Source organism: Apostichopus japonicus, chromosome 17 (assembly GCF_037975245.1).
Source record: "Apostichopus japonicus isolate 1M-3 chromosome 17, ASM3797524v1, whole genome shotgun sequence".
NCBI lineage: Eukaryota > Metazoa > Echinodermata > Holothuroidea > Aspidochirotida > Stichopodidae > Apostichopus > Apostichopus japonicus.
The window spans coordinates 19,839,134-19,845,502 of record NC_092577.1 but is presented as its reverse complement, the minus strand read 5'-3'; the positions used below and the strand labels follow the sequence as shown (position 1 = coordinate 19,845,502).

Sequence of the window (6,369 nt, the reverse complement as noted above, 5' to 3'; positions counted from 1 at the left end):
GTTGGATGCTAAAGGAGGTAATACTTTACAAGTAAACAGTAAACATATGACCTCACTGTTATAGGTTGGACGGCAATCAAAACTCAGGAGTTCCTTGTAACAGCAACATGGAAACGACATAATTTAATTGTTCTTGCACTTATTTAGAAACAGGAAGTGTTGGTTGAAAGTAATGGAGCGATATCATGATATTTAAATAGTTGTTGGGTGCTAGGAGAGGTGTTATTTTACGAGTAAACAATATACATATGACGTCACTCTTATACGTTGTACTATAATGAAAATAGAGCAGTTTCTTGTCACAGCAAGATGATAACATAATTTAAATGTTCTTGCACTAACAGTACTTAGGACAAGGTAATGTTGGTTGAAAGCTATATAGGAACGTCTGAAGAACATTGTAACAGTTGTTGGGTGCTAAGAGAGGTGTTATGTAAAGAGTAAATAATAAACAAATAACGTCATTCTTATACGTTTTACTGTACGACAATTAAACAGAGCAGTTCCTTGTCACAGCAAGATGATAAAATAATTAAACACAGTATTAAGAACCAGGATGTGTTGGCTGAAGTAAAAGAGGAATGTCCGAAGAATATTTTAAGAGTTGTTGGATTCTTAAAGCAGTGTTATTGTTCGAAAACAACAAATTTATGTTGTGTTAAACATAATTTGAACAAATGCATTTTTAAACACTGTCCGTCTCCTGAAGTCTGCCTCGAGACTCACCTTTAACGCAAATGTAGCTGGTCAAAAACGCAGTGACCAGGCAAAAATATATGTTTTTAGGTTTGGGAAAATTATAAGTAGCACCTTCCCATGAGAGAAGGACCGGATGACTCTGAGATCATGGGGACAACTTGAAAAGGCGAAACGCTCACACAAAAGTAAACATAAGGAAAAATAGTAGGTTTACTATGCACATGAATCTTGTATTAAAAACAATGGGGTCACTTAAGAAAAATTTAAATGATATAAATGGGTAACTAACAGATCAGAGCTGTTACATCTAACAAGATATCCACTGAACTTATTTGAAAATAAACTGCCTAAAAGTCCTAAGTTAGAACACAATCGCGGCGCGGGTCAACCAACTAAAAAGTCGCGAAATATAATTACTTCCTTGGGTTACTTCGATCAGAGGCAGGTTCACTCTGTTGTGGAAGTCACTGGGGTAGGTTTGCTCACTGAACTGCTCTTGACCAGCTTGCTCTTCACTCCCTGGTATCTGGGCCCATTGACCTATCAGCTGTCAATTAAATTACTAAATAATTACCAGGCACATTACTTAACCCGAATCTAAACTTATATATGGGTCTCATCAGTGTCCTTAAATAAATTTTTTGTTACACATCCATCACCAAGAATATTCCTACCAAAACAAAATAGCTATTAAACTGTCTATTTCTCCCACAGTTCTCCAAAGTGATAGAGGCTTGGAGCCATTACATGTATTCCTAGAAAACAAGGGCCACACAAAACAATAACTATGTTCAAAAATGACAAAGGTCACACAGGGCCACCTGACCACAAACTGTTGCCCTGTAGTAGTAGCATAAAAGCGAAACTTTAGGGAACTCCTCAATCTACCAAAGTAAGTTATTCATTGTCAAATGAATAAAACAAAATAAGAAAAAGAATGGAAAAGATGAAATGAATTAAACAAATATGGAAAATGAAAGAAAATGATCAACATAAACACTAACAAAATATTGACCATGTTATGCTTTGGTTACACAAACAGTCCTTTCTGAGTGATATGACTTCCTCGTCACTATCAACATGACCAACACCCAAAGCCACTTGCTTAGGAAGAAGTAGTCTTCCTCTTTTATGTGAAGACAGAATGTCTTGGGCAATAGCACTGTCATCCTTTCATCACAGCAGCTTCTTTGAGCTGTTTTTCAGCATCTCGTGTCAGACACTGAGACAGCTGTTCTGTCTGCCCGCTAACATATCTTCTTCCTTTTGAAAACTTGAGTCCTGATTGTGCCAGAGAAATCTCTGTAGAGGGAGCACCGCAAATATCCTTGTCTTTGGCGCCGATGGGCCTGCACTTTCATCTGCAACAAATCAAAAAAAAATTTGTTTGGTTGATACAGTATTTTGAATTGTCCTGTTGATCCGCTGTGGTTCACATTAATTGTCTACACTGGAACTCAACTGACTAATATGCCTCCATTTATTTCAGTGTAAGTCTGGAGCCATGAGCTTGGTAGGGTATAGTTACAAACCCACACACTACAAAGGTTTGAGAACACATGCAATGCTACTTGACCGGATTTCCCATACTAAAAGAAGGCCTCTCCATACATGCATCAAAGTAAACTAAACCAAGCAAGATGCTTTGATATGAAATATTTTTTTCCAAATTTTTAAAGAGCTGTAATAAGGCTATAGGTGCAACTATATCGAGTGCCATGCTGATGCTAAATTAGCTGGAAACTTACATGTGCCAACTCGCTTTGTTAGGTGTACAAAATACAAGAAGGGATCTGAGACTAGGCAATACTGTAGCATTGCCTAGGCCTATTTACTTAGTGGCCTATATATAAGCTACATTACACGCTACATTTGTTTGTGTGTGTGCCAGTACTACCAGCAGCCATGGAGACATGCTCTGGGCTTAGTTAGGCCCTGTTTTGACAAATTAATACAAGACTAGAGGCTAGACCATAGGCCTAGGCTGACATTGAATATTGATAGGCCTAACGTTAGTCTGCCTATGGAACCTACACTGGTGTTGATTTCATTTCTTTGTTTCATGGCAAATAAAACATGACATAAATATAACAGATACCAGTATATAGTAGCTGTCGATCTATCCTTCATGGGTGCTACGTTAATCACTTCTAGTCTAAGGCAAACTAGTAATAGTATAGTATTGAAGAGCCTTGTCCTAAATTTTCATAGTTGGCATTCGTATCACTTGAGGAAGTTTTCTTGTCACAGTAATGCTCTAACATGAGTATTAGTAACAGGCCTTGAATTACCTTCATCGTTCGTGTACTGAATCATGGAAGCACCTTCTAGGTATGAAACTTTGCCACTCTCAATACTGCTTCATATCTCGGCACATTTGACGTCGGTTTGCCAACTGTTGGCTGTAAATTTCGTTAGACTTTCAGCCCATCGTTCTCTTGTTATGCAGTACGTTATGCAGACTAATTGTAAACACGTACAAACGTTACATACACACAGTCTGTGCATAAACATCACGCCGAGCCGAGCAGTTTCTGTATCAGCTGACATATCACATGCCATACAATAAGGATTTTGATTGGCTCTTGAGTGAAAAAATCGCTGCGTTCGGAGAAGTCCTAACAACGCAAAGCGGACTAAATGATTCCGTCTTAAACTGCTGTTTACTCTTAAGATAACACTTCCCGAACCATCCAACATCGAGAATTGTAATAAGCATATGAAAACACACCATAATATGTGATCAAACCTTGGTACTAAATATGTGCAACGACAGTGAACGATATCGAGCCTGCCCCGATGGACTATTAAGATAAATCCCTGATCACTCAAAACAGCCAACAAAAGAAGCACCAGTGTGAAAAAGCTAGAGTAGTAATTCTCTTCAGCTGAACCTGAACACTACCCCAAGACCAGATAAACAGGAAACATGTATACCCTATTGTGTCGATAGTTTATGTCAATGAAGATGAGCAGAATAAAAGAGTGGCCTGAATAAAAGAATAAAAGAGTGTGATTATACAGTACAGTGTGTTGGGGTACTTCTTTTATGTTGGAGCCCTAGTATGTGGAAATTTGATGTGGCAAACAGAATTACTTGCTATACATGAGCAGGAATATGTGTCTCCTATTGAAAATAAGTGTTTAAACAACAATTTTCAAACTTTTTCCTGAAATTTGATAGAAAAAACTAGCACACCTCAGGTATACACATTGATCATCATAAATATATCAAAGACCTTGTAATAAAATCCTATTTATTGAGTGAAATGGTTACTTCAAGTAATGTCATCAATGCACATTTTGTTTCTCATCCAAAATATAATTTTGATGGACTCTTGTTGCATGTACAGTATCCTAAGCATAGACCAAAAAACTCACCAGATTTTATGTTCCTGGATATAGCCCTATACATAAGCATGCACTTTCAATTTTGTTCTAGTCAATCTAACACTGCAGGTGACACAAACATTAGTTGACTCTCACACATACATCTTTGAAGGGATTTGGCTTAGAAATAACAAGATAAGGGCCAAAATTATTTGAGATTTACGGATATCTACTAGACATGTATGGCATTTGGCCTGTTTTGTTCTAGTTTATCCTGAAATTCAAGGTATATTTACACTGAATGCAGTTGTCACACCTGTCAGGGAATAAATTTACACTATCATTAAATAGATCATTTATCACAAAATAAATGTTGTAGGTAAATTCTACGACATATATCTTAATTATATATACGAAGAAACAACGTAGAAACTGATCAACTTGATTTTGGCGCCAACGAAAGATTTGTTTGTAAATTTATAGGCCTGTATGATATCATATAGCATCCATATATGTCAATAGAACAATGGATTCTGAATTAACATTCTTGCCTGGAGTAGCACAGTATTTACAGTTATAATTTACACATCGTAATGCTTAGAGAGAGATATCACAGTTGAATGCTGTCTTGTATTACAAATTATGCAAATATTTTGGTGTGTCACTTTTCCTGCATCTTAATTGTGTTACTCAGTGTAAATTGCATGATAACTTATAGAATTGGTGAGATGACTATTTTCAGGTGCCTGTTACAGAGATACAAAGTTTCAAAACTTCAAAAAGTGCAACCAAACTTTTCTTTGAAATTATAGGTAGGTTATCAAAAAATTCAGAATTATGAAGAATACGAAATGGTTTCACAAGGTAATTTCCAAAGTCAAAGTAAAGGTCAAATGTTCAATTATTGATTAATGTAGTCTACCTTATATCTGACAGTGAATTGTTAAATCCCATTGCATTAGCTTTAAAGTGACACTTTTTCCATCAATATTGGACCTTTACTTTTCAAGTTATGGGTCTCCAAACTTTGTGGGCTCGGCCCACATGTGAAAATCGGCCCTCTAGTAACACTGATGTTCACTTTTGGTCACTGGTCGTCTCTGCACCTTTCAAGGTTATTAGCTTTGAACATTAGCTTGTATCAGTGGCATAGGAAGGTACTTTTTGGTGGGGGGCTGAAGACTGATGGCCGGCCTGGGGGAGGAAGGGGGTGTCCCCTCCGCTTTGGATTTTTTTTGGCATTTTCAGGTGGCCTCAGATGCAATTTGGTACAATATACAGCACACTTCAACCCACCCACTCCATTTTGTGTATAATTTTGCATTTTCACCTGGCCTTAGATACAATTGGTGCTCCAAATGAGATTTTTTTCTCATTTGGAAATGAAAAAGGGGTTTTCTGATTTGGGAACCGGGGGGGGGGCGGAATGATGCTTCCGCCCCTCCACATTTTTCACTGGGGGGGCTCCCCGGTTCCCATGCCCTTGGCTTGTATATTAATTACTGTACATAAATATTTCCCTTTCAAGTAGCGTGATTCACCTTAGCCATGCACGCAAATGAGTTTTACCTTTGATGATTGTTTTAATATTCTAAGAGTCTTCACTGGATTACTTATACCTTACTGTATTTAGTGGTTGAATTTTCCTATTTGGTGCAATTTTCATCAACAAAAGGTCGGTTTGAGAAGTTTAAATACGATCTGAACTTTCAAATCATGCCGATCTCTGAGCGTACATCCTCCCCAGGAGAAAAGCCAACGCGTTTCAGTTAAGGTGCGACTAGCGAAACCCTGCAATCGTGAATCTACACACTACAATCTTGTTAAAAGTTTTGCTCATGTCTAAAGATTCATTTGGTAGCGAAGTTGCACTTATTTTTGTCTCGGCCCATTGAGAGTTTGATTCGGTTGAAGAGGTGAGAACTACTGTAGGCTATAAGACCTAGGCCTGTATCACATCCCTCCAATGTTTGTTTCGTTTCAGGTTTGCCAAACTTGTGGCTAAACATCTGCCATATTAGTTTAGATCATAATCCTATTAGGATGTCATTTTTGTGTTAGATACTGCAAATCTGGAAATTGTTTCTCAAGGGTAGCCAAGACTTAAAAGTTCCTTAATCCAGTCCCTGCAGTGAATTATTATCAAAAACTTTTGCAATCAAATGTAAATTACAAGTAAAATCAAACCATATGAACTCCACAATACTGTTCTTACTACACAATATTGTACATGGGTTTGGATTTGTGTGGCAAATGTTAGGTGCACACTTACTGGTAATGTAATAAAGGTTTTTTAATAAAGGATAAAATAGTACATTGACTCAACAATTCTCACTGTTA

General features: G+C 37.3%; 1 long non-coding RNA gene across 1 annotated transcript; it reads right to left on the bottom strand.

Moving 5' to 3' along the window:
- Window positions 1-461: 461 nt before the first annotated feature.
- LOC139954792 (uncharacterized) lies at window positions 462-4,765 on the bottom strand. The gene is made up of 2 exons (XR_011788185.1): window positions 2,991-4,765; window positions 462-2,060 (listed from the first exon to the last, which is right to left on the bottom strand). It is a non-coding gene; the product is annotated as an uncharacterized lncRNA (long non-coding RNA).
- Between the last annotated feature and the right edge of the window lie 1,604 nt (window positions 4,766-6,369).